The following is a 16108-nucleotide window of genomic DNA, read 5'->3' as shown; positions in this document are numbered from 1 at the left end:
GTGCCTGGCTGCCCAGTGACAGCTCTGCTTTCGGAACCCCGCCTTCCTTCTGATCCCCTGGCCCCGCCCCCCGCAGCTGCTCCTGGACCTCTTGCAGTGTGTCTTCCCCCTGCCCCCCCCCCCCCCCCCGCATAGGGCGAGAGGGTTTGCCGTCCACTGCCGATGTCTTTCTGGATCACAGACATCCGTTGGTTTGCCTTCTGCCTCCTCTGTTGGCTGCTCCTGCACACTCAGTCCCTGAAGAGCCCTGGGCCTGCTGCTTTTCTTTCCAGTGGCTGTGGACGAGGTGGAAGGGAAAGGTTATCGGATGCAGGCTGACCTGGGTTTGCAGTCCTGCTCTGCTGTTTGCAGCTGCGTGGCCTTGGATGGACTAGGAGCTGCAGTTCCCTGGGCCCTGGCAAGATGGGAAAGCAGGCACCTGCCTCCTGGGGTTTGTGGTGCAAATTACGGAAGCCTCAGAAAAAAAAGCATTGACCCCAAAATGCTACCAGCGGTGTTGACTGAGCACTTCACGGGTGCCAGGCTGCAGGCTGAACACCTCGCCACACACACGCACTCGCTCGCTTATGTCCAGGGTTCTTGGAGATAGACTCAATTATTGTTTTCGTTTTACCAAAGAGGTCTCAAAGGCACGGAGAAGGCAGATTGCTTGCCAAGGGCTGGCTGATTTGGAGCCTCGGCAGCCTGACTCAAGGACCTGTGCTTCTATTTTTGATTTAAATCTGCACTAAGGGCTGATGCTGTGGCACAGTAGGTTAATCCTTCACCTGTGGTGCCAGCATCCCATATGGACGCTGGTTCAAGTCCCAGCTGCTCCCCTTCAGATCTGCTATGGCCTGGGAAAGCAGTAGAAGATGGCCCAAGTGCTCGGGCTCCTGCACCTGCGTGGGAGACCTGGAAGAAGCTCCTGGTTTCAGATTGGTTCAGCTCCAGCCGTTGCGGCCATCTGGGGAGTGAACCAGTGATAGAAGACCTTTTTTTCTGTCTCTCCCTCTCACTGTTCTGTAACTCTACCTCTCAAATAAATAAATAAAACATTTTTAGGAAACTCTGCACTAAATAAATGGTAGCTTTTATTATCTTGCCTGCCAATACTGCCTAAAAGCAAGAAATAAGTTGCTTGGTGTCTTCATCGACCAGCAGCCACAGACTTCCTCAGGCTCAAGCACTCATTCTGATGTACATCCACCCAGTGATCCAGTCCAGAAAATTTGATTTTCCTCAGTGGAAGCCCCCTGATTGGTTCATCTTGTTCCCAGGAACCCAGGAAGGTGCATCTTCTAGGGAAAAAAGACATTAAAATCACTGCTGTCGGTTGCCCAAACTCTGAATTCTTCTCCCATCCAGAGAGCTGCAGCACCGCGAGGTACCAGAGGAGAGCTGAGGCTATTGGGTGGCATCATGGTGCCTGGCCAGGGGTGGGGGTGGGGAGCAGTCGTGACACTTGGAGCAGATAATGCGTGAAGTGTCTGCTACAGGACCCAGCACGTTGGTGCCGGGCTGACCCAGGCAAGGCAGTCCGGCGTCAGCAGGTGTCACCAGTAGACGCACATAATAGGAAACGAGGAAAATACTTATTGTATGCATGAACGGTGTCCCCAGGACATTGGGCGCCTGGTCAGGTGGTCGGCAGAATCACTGGCATCTTCGTGGTGTGAGTGTCCAGAAGCACCTGCCCCCTGGCATGGTCTCTGAGTGTCTCAGGGCCTCCTCCATTCTGCTCTGGCCCTAGGCGGCACCAGGCAGGGCAAATTCTCAGACGCTGGCACCTGGCTCTGCTCTAGGCTGGATCTGGTAACAGGCCACCTCCAGGTGAACAGAGGATGGGGAAGAATGGGGTGTCGGAGGAGGTGTTTTGCACACTCTGGAGCCTCAAATGCAAGGATGAGTGTCTCTGGCTGGTGCAGCCTGGGCATGGATGCTGCGGTAGGGATACACCTGCAAGGTGCGCTCTCAGACTGGATTGCCCTCCTGTAGCCTCTGTCCCCAGAGGGCGGCCCTGAGGCAGTTCTGCAGCTAAGGAAGGTGGCATCTCTGCAGGCAGCAGCTCGGTGTGTTCCTGGACCCAGCAGCGGCTGCTCCCAGCTCCCTTGCTGGCGCCTCTGCACATCCAACACCAACATCTCTTGTCCCAGGAGATGGGGTCGTGATGGAATAGGATGAATAACTGCTCTCATTTGTTGTCCCCACTTTAGAGATGATGCAACTGAGGCTTCGAGAGGGCAAGTGACCTCTTCCAGGTCGCAGCTAGTACATCAGAGAGCTGGGGTTCTCGTCTAGGACTCCAGGGAGCGCATTCTCCCGGAGCTCGATGGTCTTCAATCCTGGGTGCTCCCGACAGGGGCTTTGGAGGCTTTAGATATTCTGACCACTGGACAAGTGGTCCGGGCAGCGATTCTCCATGCTCCCCAGTGATTCTGAAGGGGCCAGCCCAGGTGGGACTCCTGGGGCATGAGGCCGTGGTACCTGTGGGCCCAGGCTCTCCTGGAATGCATCTGGTTTTCTCCTGACTCCGTCACAGACAGACAGAGCCTGGCTCAATGTCCAGGCAGCTAACAGGCAATGGAGGGTGGGGGCTCCTGGCACCAGCTTGGCTGACGGTACCCGCCTGCGAGTGTAGGGGTGGGCGGCTGGTGTGATCTGGGAGACTCCACCAGGCATGCTTTGCACACTCCTTGCAATTTTTCTGTCTTCCCAGCATGCAGGCAGGAAGTGACCATTAGGGAGGACAAGGAAGGGCTGTGGCTCTGCCCCTCGAATACCTAAGGGCAGAGTGGAGCCAGCACCACCTCTTCTGCCCGTCTGCCCAGTGGTAACCGTCCAGTGGTAGGGACCCTTGGAGTCTGCTGTTTAAGTGGCCACTGCCCAGGCGCTTCCCCTGGGAGAATGGGGAGCTTCAGTATCAGAGCCAAGGGGCTCAGAGGCTGAGAGGTGGACAAGGGGTGTTTGTGAGGGTCCCCGGCTCACCAGGGTCTGGGGGCCACGGGCTGTCCGGTGGCAGCTGTTGAACCCTGCTTTCTCAGGAAGCCCACCTCCCTCCACCGAGGCAGCCCCGAGCCAGTGAGCCTGGGCTGGGGGCTCTCGGGCTGCCAGCCTGCCGCTCCTCCTCCCTCTGTCTCGGCCAATTCCCCGCAGAGCGCCCGCTGCACTTGCCAACGGAGCCAGATGCTGCTTTGGGGAAAATACCTTCTGGAGTTTGCTGTCTGCGCCCTCCCAGCCGACACCCACGGTGGAGAAAACGTGTCAGGATAAATGGGAAATCGCGTCATAAATATTTGACAAAAGGCAACAAGGAAAAGACCAGGACCACCCAGCAACAACCAAAGCCACAGAGGTTAACCCCCAAGTCCCAGCCATCGGAGCATCTTTGCCATTGCCACCAGCAGAGGGAGGAGGTGGGTCGTTCACGCTCACCCATTGGCAGCGCGATCCCAGCTAGCGCACCTGCTGCAGCCGCCGCGCGCCGGATTCTGGTGGCTGCCGGCTCCTGGGGAGCCTTGACCTGCCCCGTGGGGCCCTGGGGGTAGGGGTGGGGGTGGCCAGGCCTGCCAGGGCCCGCTGACAGGAGCCGTGGAGCAAGCGCAGACGCCGCGCTGGCCGGCAGGGGAGGGCGGCTTGCCCTTTATGCATAATGCATAATTGTGTCTTTAAACTCAACTGCCTGGGGACTTTTACAAGTGGAGCACAGGCTAAAGTGGCTTTTAGGGGCGCACCTGGGAGACGAGCAAAGAGGCCCCAGGGGACTGAGGCGCTAACAGGATGATGGGGCTGGTGCCCACATGACCAGAAGAGCAGCATAGAACGGGATGGGCACAACCCCGCCCCAAGGGCCATGGCCAGGGAACAGGGTGCATTTTGGGGCTGGGGCTGCATAGTGTGGGGTCCCAGGCCCCCAACGAAAGCGGGAGCCTCAAGTCTGGTTATCAGAACCACTCCCTCCCACCACCAAGGAGAAGGCCTGAGTCTTACGAGTGACAGTCCCAGCTCTGGCCACACTGCCCTTCTGCGTCCCTGGCCTCTGGGCTCCTCACGCGCCTACCCGCCCGCCTGTCCTCCGGCAGTGGCACGTCCCTCACACAGGGCCCCTGTTCCTGCCTGTCAGTCAGCATACGTGGACCCTTCACACTGGAGGATGGGCAGCAGGGCAGGCACTGGGCAGGGTCCCTCGAGGATGAGCCCCTGGGGAAGGGGTGGGCGTTTGGTGCGGTGGTTAAGTCACCGCTTGGGCTGCCTGCATCCCTTGCGGGAGAGCCTGGTTTGAATGCCGGCTCTGCTTCTGATTCCAGCTTCCTGCTAATGTATACCCTGGGAGGCAGCAGGGGATGGCTCAAGTATCTAAAACAAAGATTTATTTGTTTATCTGAAAGGCAGAGTGATGGACAGAGAGAGAGAGAGAGAGAGAGGTCTTCCATCCACTGGTTCACTCCCCAGAGGGCCCCAGCGGCCAGGATGGAGTTCCCGGCTCCTGACTTCTCGCTGGCACTGCCCCAGCTGGTGCAGGCATTTGGAGGAGCGAACCAGCAGCTAGGAGAGCTCCCTTCGTGTGTCTCTGTCTCTCTGCCTTACAAATCAAAGGGAAGTAAACAAACGGAACAGAGCAAAAGCAGAGAACCCTGGGGAATTCTGTCTTGGAGAGAGAGAAGTTGGGTTCCTAAATCTAAGCGTGGGTGCCTGTGGTTAACTTGGAAAGGCAGATGTTGGGAGACCTTCGAGGGGCCCCATGCACCCCACAGCAGCTCCCCTCTGTCCTGGGGGTCTGTCTGCCCCCCGGGGCAGGGTCGGGGGTGGACACACAGAGAAGCCTCGCCTTCTTGGCAGCTGGTACCTGTGCATGTCCAGACTTGGAGCCATCACAGCGGAAAGGGGCTTGGGGTGGGGAATGGGCTGCCCATGTGTGTGAGGGGACAACTGTCCCCAGGCACAGTGACCTTGACTGCGACGTCATGAGCAGCATTTCTCGTGGACCTGTCTCCTCCTCCTTGCTTCGAGGCAGGAGGGCTGTGAGCAGAGAGGGCTCAGCACAGGCGCCTTTTCACCGTCTGGACAGGAAGAGGCCCAAGCGTGCGGCTGGGCCGTTGTTCACCTTCGGCACAACAGGTGCACGTCGCTGGTGGGAGGCTGGGGGAACAGCCCCGTGGAGGCAGGGGCAGCGGTTAGCTACAACCCAAGGACGGTCAACAGCAGCCAGCAGCCCCATAGCCAGGCTGGGTGTGGAGTGGATCCTCCCTTGGACCTTCCAGAAGAAATGAACCCTGCCTGTGTCTTGACCTCCGGCTTTTGACCTCCAGAGATTTGAGAAAACAAATTCCTATTGTGTTGAGTCTCCCAGTTTGTGGCTGTTTGTCACAGTAGCCCCGAGGGTGCTGTATGTGGAGGTACTTAAACAAGTTCATATTTGTTGAGTGGTGAACTCAGTGCATCTAGTTCCTGGGCCCTGTGCGGGAGGGAGGAGTCAGCGGCCGTCCATATCTGTGTGGTCAACGGCTCTGCTCCCCAAGGTACTAGGAGCTTAATATCTCCTGACAGCAGGCTTGGAAATGTAATTACTTTGTTTTTCCTCTCTCCTCCCTAGGCCTTGCTTTTAGAGCTTGTTTGTTCCCCGTTGGGTAAATATGCATGTGTTAACCCTTGGGGCAGCGGCCAGCGGTGGGGAAGGCTTTGCAGGTTTCATAGAGTGGGTTTGCAGAAGTCAGATCCCCAGAAGGGGAGCGCTCCCGTCAAACACAGCGTCAGAGCGAAGTTAAAATGCACTTGCAGAAATAAATTGGTTGCTGTAGCAACCGGTCCTCATTCTCCCCCAGAAGAAAAACATAGAAAGAAGAGGAAGGAAAAAAAAAAAAAAGCCAACTCTTGGGTTTGAGAGAAGGAGCTGTCCAAATAGAATTATGGGCCACTCTGGCGAGGCGTGCCTGCCTGCCTGGGTGTGGGCCGTGGGCTGTCTTGCCGGGCCTGATTCACAGTTTCCGCTGCCTCCCTGGCTGGCTGCCGTGGGTGGCGGAGTGTTTGACGCCTGACAGACAATGCCACCTGTCACTCTCAGAGCTGTACAGCCGCTCCGGGATGAAAATGCTTGCTCTTTCGGGAGACCCTATGCTAGAGCCTTCTGGAATGAGTAATCGGCCTCGAATAGACTCTCCTTGGAAATTCAGATTTTTGTCTATATATGGTTTCTCAGAGTGGAGCCCACCCACCCGTGCAGGGAGAGTTCACGGAAGGTATCAGGGTGGGGAGTGAACCCGCACAGGGGCTTCTCGGCTGCACATTTGGGTTCGTGAGGAGCGCAGTGCACTTCCAGGGTGGAGGCAGGGTGTGCACGGGCCCCAGCTGGCCGCGGGCCCAGTGGGTGACCGCCAGCCTGGGCTAGTTGTCTCTGAGCAGAGGACCGCCGTGCATGGAGTCCAACACTGGTTTTTACAAATAAGTTGATTAGTTGCTTATTTTATTTATTTGAAAGGCATGGGGTTGGGGGAGAGAGAGAAAGAGAGAGAGAGAGAGATAGAGAGAGAGAGAGCGAGAGAGAGAGAGAATCTTCCATCTTCTGGTTCACTCCCTGAATGCTCGCATCGGCTGAGGCTGGACCAGTCCAGGTCTCCCATATGGGTGGCAGGGACCCAGGTACTTTCCATCACCTGCTGCCTCCCAGGGTACAAAAGCATCAGCAGGAAGCTGGGATGGGGGCAGAGCCAGGACTCAAACCTCAGCCCTGTGACATGGGGTGTGGGCGTCCCAAGCGGCACCTTAGGCTCCGCATCGAACACCTGCCCCACATGCCTGTACCGAGTTCCTCTCTGTGGTAAACAGGGCATGAGGGTGTGTCCAAAAGTGTGCAAAATGGAATTAAAATACAGGTTGACTGTGGTGCAAACTGATTTTGAAATTCATACCTGTGAGAGGGTTTTCCAAGAGGTCGTGGAAACTGCGTATTGTGAAAAAAACTATACACGGAGTTAAAAAACATTGTACCAACATAAATCGATGCAATAATTCCATTTTCTACTGGGGCTCTCTTGGAGCCGCCCCTCGAGATGCCCACATCCGAATCCCCGGCCCCTGCGCCTGTTGCCTCGTAGGATGAGGAGGAGTTGAAGCTGCCTATGGAGTGGGGGTTGCTGGTTAGCAGACCTGGAGGTCGGGGATCCTGCTTGACTGGATCAGGGGACACCTGATCCAGTGATTCCTGGTGTGTCTGTGAGCAAGTTTCCAAGGGAACTTGGCCTGTGTGGGAGGAGCCTCCCTCAGTGTGGGTGACGCCATCTGATTAGCTGGGAACTCGATCAATCAACCAAGGCAGGGAACAGAGGTGTTTCTCTCTCTCTCTCTCTCTCTCTCTCTCTCTCTCTCTCTGTATCTCTTCTGGAGTTGGGGCACTTTTGCTCTTGCCCTTGGAATCAGACCTCTAGGGTCTCTGACCTTTGAACTCTAGGAGCCACGAGCCATGGCAGCAGCCAACCCCCTCCCCACCCCTGCCGGCTCTCAGGTGCTGTCCTGGGACTGAGAGTTAAGTCAACAGCTCCCTTGGCCCTAAGGCCTCTGGGCTTGGACTGAGCCACGTGACTGGCACCCAGGGCTTCCAGCTGGCTCGGCCCCCATGGTCACGTGACCCACCCCCCTGGTAACCTGCTGGTGTCTAGCTGTATCCACGTGCCCGGTTGGCTCCGGCTCTCTGGAGAACACTGACTGATACGAGATTGTTCCGGATTACCTGGTGCAGCCATCAGTGCAGTCGCAGGGCCTTTCCGAGTGGAAGAGGGAGGCGGACAGGAAGTCGGCGGCGGAGGCTGGTGCGCGTGTGGAGACAGCTGGGGTTTTAGCGAGAAGTGCGCGTTTGGTTTCCACCCCTGCTTCCTGGCATATAACTCCTAAACTCCCTGGAATATCTGGAAGGAAAAATGCCTTTTTGCATGTTGATGAGACGACTGGAGGCTGGGGGCTCCCAGGCCGCTTCAGCCCCCTCGGCTGCTCCCCGGAAAGACCCAGAGTCAGGACTTGAAGCTCCATGGCCCCCCAGCCCACGGGGAGCCGAGAGGGACAAAATGTTTAGGTGATCACCACTGGCCAATGAGGCAATTGAGCTTGCCTCTGTCATGAAGGTTCCCAGAAAACCCAAAAGGTCAGGGTTCAGCAGGCTTCAGGCTAGCTGGACTCACAGGGGTCTGGTGGGACAGGTGCTCCCTCCAGGTAGAAGACAGCAGAGCTGCGCTGGACTGGAGGGCGCCCAGCTCGTGCCCACTGCTTGCTTGGTGGTCGGAGGTGTGGGATGACGAGAGGACGACAGAGCCGGCCTTGCGATTCCTGCACGTGTCTGGTTAGAACTCGAAGGATCGGCTGGTGAAACAGGGTCTGGGAGAAGGCCCGTGAGACAAAGCGGGGAGAGGGCCCAGGCTTTGGTGCGCCACCGTGGAGGGGAGGGGCAGTGCTCTCCAGGGACATCAGCCAGAGCGGAGCGTGTCAAGAACAGCACAGAGCAGATCGAAGACTCCCGGAGCAGCGGCTGAGAGGGGCCAGGGAGCCGCGCTCTGGGGCCCTTCTCTGGAGGGTGCACCTGTGAGCCCTGCCCCCTCCCCTTCCCAGCGCGCAAGGGCACCAAGGCAGACAGGCGGCTGGGAAACCAGGAGCACTGGGGCCGTCATCCTCTCGTAAACTATAACAATTGATTATTTAGCGGATAATTGCCATTATTTTCTAATAGAAATAAAGGCAAGACGATGGATGGCAGAGCCAGAAGGAAGAGAGGCGTTTAATTAATTCTGGGAGCCTGCTGAGAAAAGTAAGCCCTGCGGACTTGGCATGGCTGCAGCTGGCTCTGCACAGCGCACGCCCCTGAGGTGGGGGCTCCGGGGAGCCCTGCCCTGGGAGGCCACCTGGGCGGGGCCCCGGGGGGGACAGAGGCCGGCCATCCTGGTGCTGCCCTGGGGAGTCTGCGTTCTCATGATGGCTCTGGCTTCGCGTCTGCACCCACTCGCCAGCCAGGAAAGCTAATGGGGTGGGGGAGGTCTTAGGAGGACCAGAATCTGAGCTCTGGACATTGAGGTCAGGTTCAGATGCTCCGCAGAGCCGCCCAAGCCAAGCACCCTCTGCCCAGCACACACGTCGTTGGCTGCGTGGCCACGGCAGGGCCAGGGCGGGCGGGCTGTGAGGAGGAGCCCAAGTCACTCCTCCTATGGGGAGCCCACAGATCCTCTCCTGAGAGAGCCCCCGGCCCTCTTGAGCTCTCTCGCAATGGAGACAACTCCACTATGCTCCCATTTTACAGATGGAAAACCCGAGGCTCAGAGCTGAAGCCCTGTTCCTACTAACTGTAGTCTGTGGCAGATTCAGGATCCACACCTGGTTCTTGGGCTTGCCAAGCCGTTCTTCGCCCCCTGTGCTACTGGCCGCTGTCCCAACCTCTGCCCCACGATCCCCAAGGGTCTTCATTAGCTAAATCCCAGGGTGAGGCTCTGCTCCTTCCCAGAGGGGAGCTTGTGGCTTGGTGCGGCTGCTTTTAGACTCTGGGCCTCCTGGCTGCCTTCGGACTGGATTGTTGGATTGTCTCCCAGCCAGACCCGTTTTTCCGTGGCACGGTGTGGTTGCCAAATTGAAGAGCAAAATGCAGATGAAAGGATTGGCGCTCCTCCTGGCTCCTGGAGGCCCTCCCTGCTCTCCGTCCCCATCTGGCCGCTCCAGCTCTCACCTGCCCCCTCTTGCACCAGGCCCAGGAAGCACAAACGTTCCCTGATTGGTCCCTGCTGCCAGCAGCGATGAACCCCGGGCCACTTGCAGGGTGCCGCCCAAAGATGCGGGCAAGGCTCAGGCACGGCTCCTGGGAGAGAACAGGGGACGAGTCGGGGTGACAAGTCTGCAGGGCCCACGAGGTCCCAGAGAAGGGATGGCAGAGGCCACCCCCCCACCCCGGAGGAGAGGCAGCTTCTGGGCTGGGAGCACAGCAGGAGCGGTCGCCTGCGGGCAGGAGAGGGAGCCTTTGGGAGTGGCCGGGGGCTCAGCAGGTGCCGATGGGCGGGGCCTGGAGCACAGTGAGGAGCCGGGCGGCAAAGGAGCCGGCAGGTCTTCTAGAAGGCCGGGGCGCACCCCTGAGAGAGTCCCAGAGCGAGGGACTGAGCTCTTTTGGCAAGACACAGGCTGGCGGCCGTGCCGAGCGGGGCAGGTTGCAGACGTGTGGCAGGCGACACGGGGAGGGCTTTGGGAGTCTTCCTTAGCCAGAGATGTCCTTGAAAAACCAAACTGAAGAGGAACATGGAGGGAAAGCAGCCATCGATACCCCTTCCCGGCTGCCTGGGCCCCAGGACGCGCTGGTGGCGCTGTTTCCACGGCTGGTCTTGGGCTCTCGTGGGTACCTCACTTGGAACTGAGCGAGCACCACCCGCACGGCTCTGGCGTGGTGCGTGGTCTTTGTGAGTGACACAGCGTGGGGAGGGGAGGGCGGGGGGGGCGTGACCTCTGCAGCTGCCAGCGTCTCATGGATTTAATGCGTCAGAGAAGCAACTGGTGAGACAAGAACGTGCATTGCTTCTGCAGCTGCGCAGAGGGGTGCTTTATGCCAGCAGGACAAAGGCACACGCAGGGGAGGCCAGGGAAGGCGGGGCGGGTGCTGGGGTTGGTGACTGCGCTTTGATCTGTGCCCAAGGGGAGGCACAAACAGAGCCGAAGGCTGGAGCTGCATGGCAGGCAAAGGCCACTGGTAAGGAAACAGGCGCTCCCCACACAGACGCGGGCTGCGGGCGAAGATAATGAACGCTCGGTGAGCAGCTCTCCTCTGAAGGGAACTAATTGATTCCAATGTTCATTTTACCGGGGCCTATAATTCTTTATTATGGCTTCCTTTATGATGTGGGAGGCTGTGGGACCTAGCCGCTGCGGAACAGGAGGGCTGTGTAATCCACACCACAACCATTTGTGTCATCAAGGGGACGCACGAGCCTCCTCCTGTCACTCTCAGTGTCACTCCCGTCCGTCTCAGAGCTGTGGGCAAGCCCAGCTCCCCCCACCACCCCCACACACTCCTGAGAAGAGAGAAGGGGCCCGTGGGCCGTGGAGGAAGCTGGGAGATGAAGCCGCGGTCCCAGGCACCTCTCTGCCTGCCTTCCGAGACGACTGGGAGCAGGGCTGAGCCACGCGCGTGCCGCAGGACGGCTCCCGGGTGGCCGGTGGCGCGAGACGAAATGCGCTTCCCGACAAGAAGCCCAGCTCCGTCTGCACGTGGGCAGGGTGTCCTCCCCGGCGCCGGCTGGGCAGAGTTCCAGAAAGCTGGGGTATTAGGCAGGTTTTCAAAGACTTAGGTCATCGCCGTTCTGCCTCCCTGCAAAAATACAAAAGAGTGAGCTCCTCCCCGCAGTTGAGCGCACAGGTTCCTGAATGCGCGGCCTCATTCATTCACTCACTCATTCACTCCCTTACTCCACACACATTTATCAAGTCCCCGCCGCGTGGCTGGCACTGGGGAGACGGAGAGGAACAGCACTCGCGGCCCTGTTGCCAAGGGAGTGCACTCAGGGAGGAAGGGAAGACCAAGTGAAGGAGCCACAGAGCTTGGTGCAGGGCGGGGCAGGATGTGGGGCAATCGGGAGAGGGCTGGGTGGGGGCAGGTGAGATCCGCAGAGGCCTGGGGCCTGAGGCCAGGCGAGCAGGGAACCGTTCAAGGGGCAGAGCGGTGGGGTCTGGTGAGCTGGGCACGAGGGCTGTGCCTGCCTCGACAAGCACTCAGGGGTTTCTTCTGAACACGGTGAGGAGCCAGTGCGAGTTTTTAAGCCAAAAAGACACTGGCCGCTGGCGCCTCGGCTCACTAGGCTAATCCTCCGCCTTGTGGCGCCGGCACACCAGGTTCTAGTCCCGGTCGGGGCGCCGGATTCTGTCCCGGTTGCCCCTCTTCCAGGCCAGCTCTCTGCTGTGGCCAGGGAGTGCAGGGGAGGATGGCCCAAGTGCTTGGGCCCTGCACCCCATGGGAGACCAGAAGCACCTGGCTCCTGCCATCGGATCAGTGCGGTGCGCCGGCCACGGCGGCCATTGGAGGGTGAAACAACGGCAAAGGAAGACCTTTCTCTCTGTCTCTCTCTCTCACTATCCACTCTGCCTGTCAAAAAAAATAATAAAGACACTGGCCAATGGGCATGGAGTGTGCGTGAGAGTGGGTAAGGCTACCTGAGCACTTGACCTGTGTGACATTGACAGTGACTGAGGGAAGAGAGGAGATGCCGAGGAGCTTAAATTCTCAGGACCTCATGAAGCGTATGAGATTTAGGGGGTGAGGAAGAGGTGGACAGCGAGCCTCTCTCCTGGGATCCGGGCTTCGGGAGCTGGATGGGTGGTGTTGCCCTGTTTCAGGAATATTTGCGCCTGGCAGAGGTAGAAACCTGACAGCAACGTAAGCAATAGAAGCTTTTAGCTATTTCACTTGCTTGGATCACGAATTTATGCTTTCTAGGCTGGTTCTCAGCAGTGGAATGAAAGACCTAGGGTCTTTGTTTCTGTTCTGCCCTCCCTCACATACTGGCTTTTTTTTTTTTTTTTTTTTTTGACAGGCAGAGTGGACAGAGAGAGAGAGAGACAGAGAGAAAGGTCTTCCTTTGCCTTTGGTTCACCCTCTAATGGCCGCTGCGGCTGGCACACTGCGGCTGGCACACTGCGGCCGGTGCACTGCACTGATCCGAAGCCAGGAGCCAGCTGTTTCTCCTGGTCTCCCATGCAGATGCAGGGCCCAAGCACTTGGGTCATCCTCCACTGCACTCCCGGGCCACAGCAGAGAGCTGGCCTGGAAGAGGGGCAACTGGGACAGAATCCGGCGCCCCGACCGGGACTAGAACCTGGTGTGCTGGCGCCGCAGGTGGATTAGCCTAGTGAGCCACAGCGCTGGCCCAGGCTGCTTCTCCTAGCAGACTCAGCTCCAGCTTACCGTGACTCCAGCTCCTCCTGGCTGGCCCCAGGCCCTCCTCCCCTTGACCCTCCAAGCAGGGGGCGAGGCTGGCCTCCAGCTCCTGGTGTCTCAGCTCTGCCTCCTCCCCGGGGAACCAGCTCTGCTTTCCTGGCCGAGCACTCACGGGTACACCTGTCTGTGCAGCGGCGCGGGAGGTGTACGGGGTTTGTTTCCTGGGGTAACAGTCACAGGAGGCCCCGGCACACAGAAAGGGAAAGAGAGGCGGCAGGTGGGTGCTAGCCAGAGAAGCTGAACAGACATGCGGAAGTCTGTGAAAACTTCTGGAGAGTTGGGGTGGTGGTGGTGGGATACTGGACACAGGCCCAGCTGTCTCGCGCTGTGCTGGAGGCCATAGCCATTGGACATCCTGGTGCAGGTGCCCTGTGCACAGGGGGTGAGTCCAGGCTGCGGAAGTCAGCCAGGGTGCTTGACGTCCAGACGGAGAGAGCAGGCTCTCCGCACTTATACCCTCTGCCTGGTGATCTTAATTCTTGCCGCAACATCACTACAGGGACTGGACTGCGGAGAGCTCCGGCAGGTTCAAGTCGGGGGTGGGGGAGGATGTTGCACAACAGGACACACTCGGTTCTGCCACAGCAACGAGCAGCCCCGGCTCTCGGTGGTTCAGTGGTGCGAGAGTCCTGTTCTCCCTCTGGCCGTAGGTACACACGAGGACTCTGCCCCTCTCGGCTGCCCAGGGACCTCTCTGCTCGCATTTGTGCACGAGCGCTGCAGAGGAAAGCGGCAATGAGCTCACAGAGCTTCCGCCCAGGACACCTGTCAATTTTGCGCGTGGACATTCCTAACAGGAATTAGTGTGAAGACAACTAGGGAGCGCATCCCAACAGAAGTGGTCTAGAACTGCCGGCCCACCATGCTGATGCACCTGCTGCAGCTGTGTGTGAAGGGAAGTCACTCACGCTTTAGTAATAGCCAGGGCACCTACGTGCATGGTGGCGGCAACTATGCATGTGCTCACGGCGACATGAGCTCCGTGAGGACAGGTGGCTGTGTTCTGTTCCCCGGTGCAGCTCAAGCAGCCGGATCAGTGACCCAGGCACAGGAGGGGTCTTCAAATTTGATGGAAAGGGAGTCTTATTGAAACAGCCATCCACGGATCTCAACAGTGTTTGCACCAAAATTAATTTATCTTGTAATTCACTTTCCAAAAACTTTTCAAGTTTTTTGAATTTATTTGAAAGTCAAAATTACAGAGAGCAAGAGACAGAGGTCTTCCATCCACTGGTTCACTCCCCAAATGGCTGCAATGTCTAGATCTGGGCCAGGCTGAAGCCAGGAGCCAGAAGCTGCCTCCAGGTCTCCCAGGTGGCTGCAGGGGCCATCTTTCGATGCTTTTCCCAGACCACCAGCAGGAGCTGGATCGGAAGTGCAGCAGCCAGGACACGAACTGGCGCCCATATGGGGTGCCTGCATCACAGTGGGCAGCTTTACCCGCTGTGCCACGAAACCGGCCCACACTTTTTGGTGCCCTCTCCTGCTACATCCCACAACACATAGTGGTGGGACGAATTCTGAGCTCATCAAACCCTGACGAAGCACAGGTGAGAATCACCTCCATTTTACAAATGAAGAAGCTATAGCAGAAAAGCTAAGCAAATTGCCCAGCGAGCAGCACCTCGACTCAGAAATCGGCTTTCCGGAGCCGTGCTGTGTGCTTCCGCCGGCGGTGCCATCCCTTTCCCCTTCCTGGGCTGACTGAGGCTCCTGATCATTCCAGTCCCCTGCAGGTGCCTAGAGCAGCTCATTTGGAGCCATGGAGGAAGCTGCCACCCTGGGCAGTGCCACAGGAAAAATGCCCCGCTGAGCTCTCAGCAGCAAACCAGCCGTGGCCCGCTTCGTTTTGTTATCACGGTGGGCAGAACGAGAGTCGGTGTTTCTCGACTTCCGACGCGTCACTCAGGGCGTGGGGAGATCTGCTGGCTTCTGCAGGGGACAGCTGCCCATCTTCCCCTTGGGGACCCGCGGTGCCCTGGGTGCAGCTGGTGGGACTGTCGATCCACGTGCCCTCCTCCCTGCTGGCCAGGCAGCAGGGGACTCCAGAGGTTGACGGGAAGGCGTAGCTCACTCCTGGCGCTGGATCCCTAGAGCAGGTGTGTGTGTGTGGGGGGGTGGGGGCTCCCCTGCCCTGCCCTCTGCTTCTCCCTCCCCCAGTCCTGTGCGTTTTCTGCAGCTCTGTGCGCCCCTCTCTCCCGTCTCTAGCCCGTGCCACCTCCTGCAGTACAGGTGGGCAGTTGCATGCGACCCAAATAACCCAACGGAGGTGAGCGGAGCTGCTAATTCCGGGGGGCGACCTGGAGACCATTTGATCCAACCCTTTGATCCTGCAGCTGACTGGCGGCGAGGCCCGCGAGCCTTGCAGCCCAGAGAGTGGACCTGCATGGCAGGCAGTGGCTGAGCGCTTGCCATGAGTCAGCCGTTTGCTGAACAGCTCCCACCACTCCACAGCCCAGCACGCAGCTCGTGTTCCCATGGGAGAGACAGGCAGCCGAGGCGCATGCGCCAGCGAGCAGGGCAACGCCTCCTCGGCCTCGCCCAGGTGCTGAGTGGCAGCGCCAGTGTCTGCGCCCGGGGAAGCAGGTTCCCGAGCTGACTGCCTCCCCCGCCCCCTCCGCCCCAGGAACTTTTTGAGAAGACTGGACCTGGGGCTCCGGGACCCTGGCCAGGGTCTGACCACAGCCAGCAGCGGCGGCGTGGCCCCGGAGGAGCCAGCACTAGGCATCTCTTGCGTCTCCGCTCCCCTCGGTCGGTCCCTGCACTCTGTGGTTCTGAGAGGCCCTCATTGTTGTCTGTTGATTTGTTTTTAATCTGGGAGAGAGGAAGACAGAAAGAGGTCTTATCACTGGCTCACTCCCCAAATGCCTGCAGTGGCTCCCAGCTGGGGCCAAAGCCAGGAGCCAGGAACTCAGCACAGGTCTCCTGTGTGGGTGGCAGGGACCCAGTCACTCGCCATCTGCTGCATCCCCAGGGGACTGGCAGGAAGCTGGACTGGGGAGCAGAGCTGGACTCAAACCCACCATCGGGAGTGGGACGCAGGCATCTCAACCATCAGGGGGACCCGCCTGCTCCCCCGTTTTCCTTCTGAAAGCTGTGCCTGGAGACCTGCCAGGCAATCAGGGCACTCAAACATCCGGGGCCCGTCAAGAGGGCCCCTCGGCCGCCACGGTCTAGGGTTCTTGTCCA

Source organism: Oryctolagus cuniculus, chromosome 17 (assembly GCF_051225735.1).
Source record: "Oryctolagus cuniculus isolate XC-2025 breed Fujian yellow rabbit chromosome 17, ASM5122573v1, whole genome shotgun sequence".
NCBI lineage: Eukaryota > Metazoa > Chordata > Mammalia > Lagomorpha > Leporidae > Oryctolagus > Oryctolagus cuniculus.
This window is presented reverse-complemented; position numbering follows the sequence as displayed.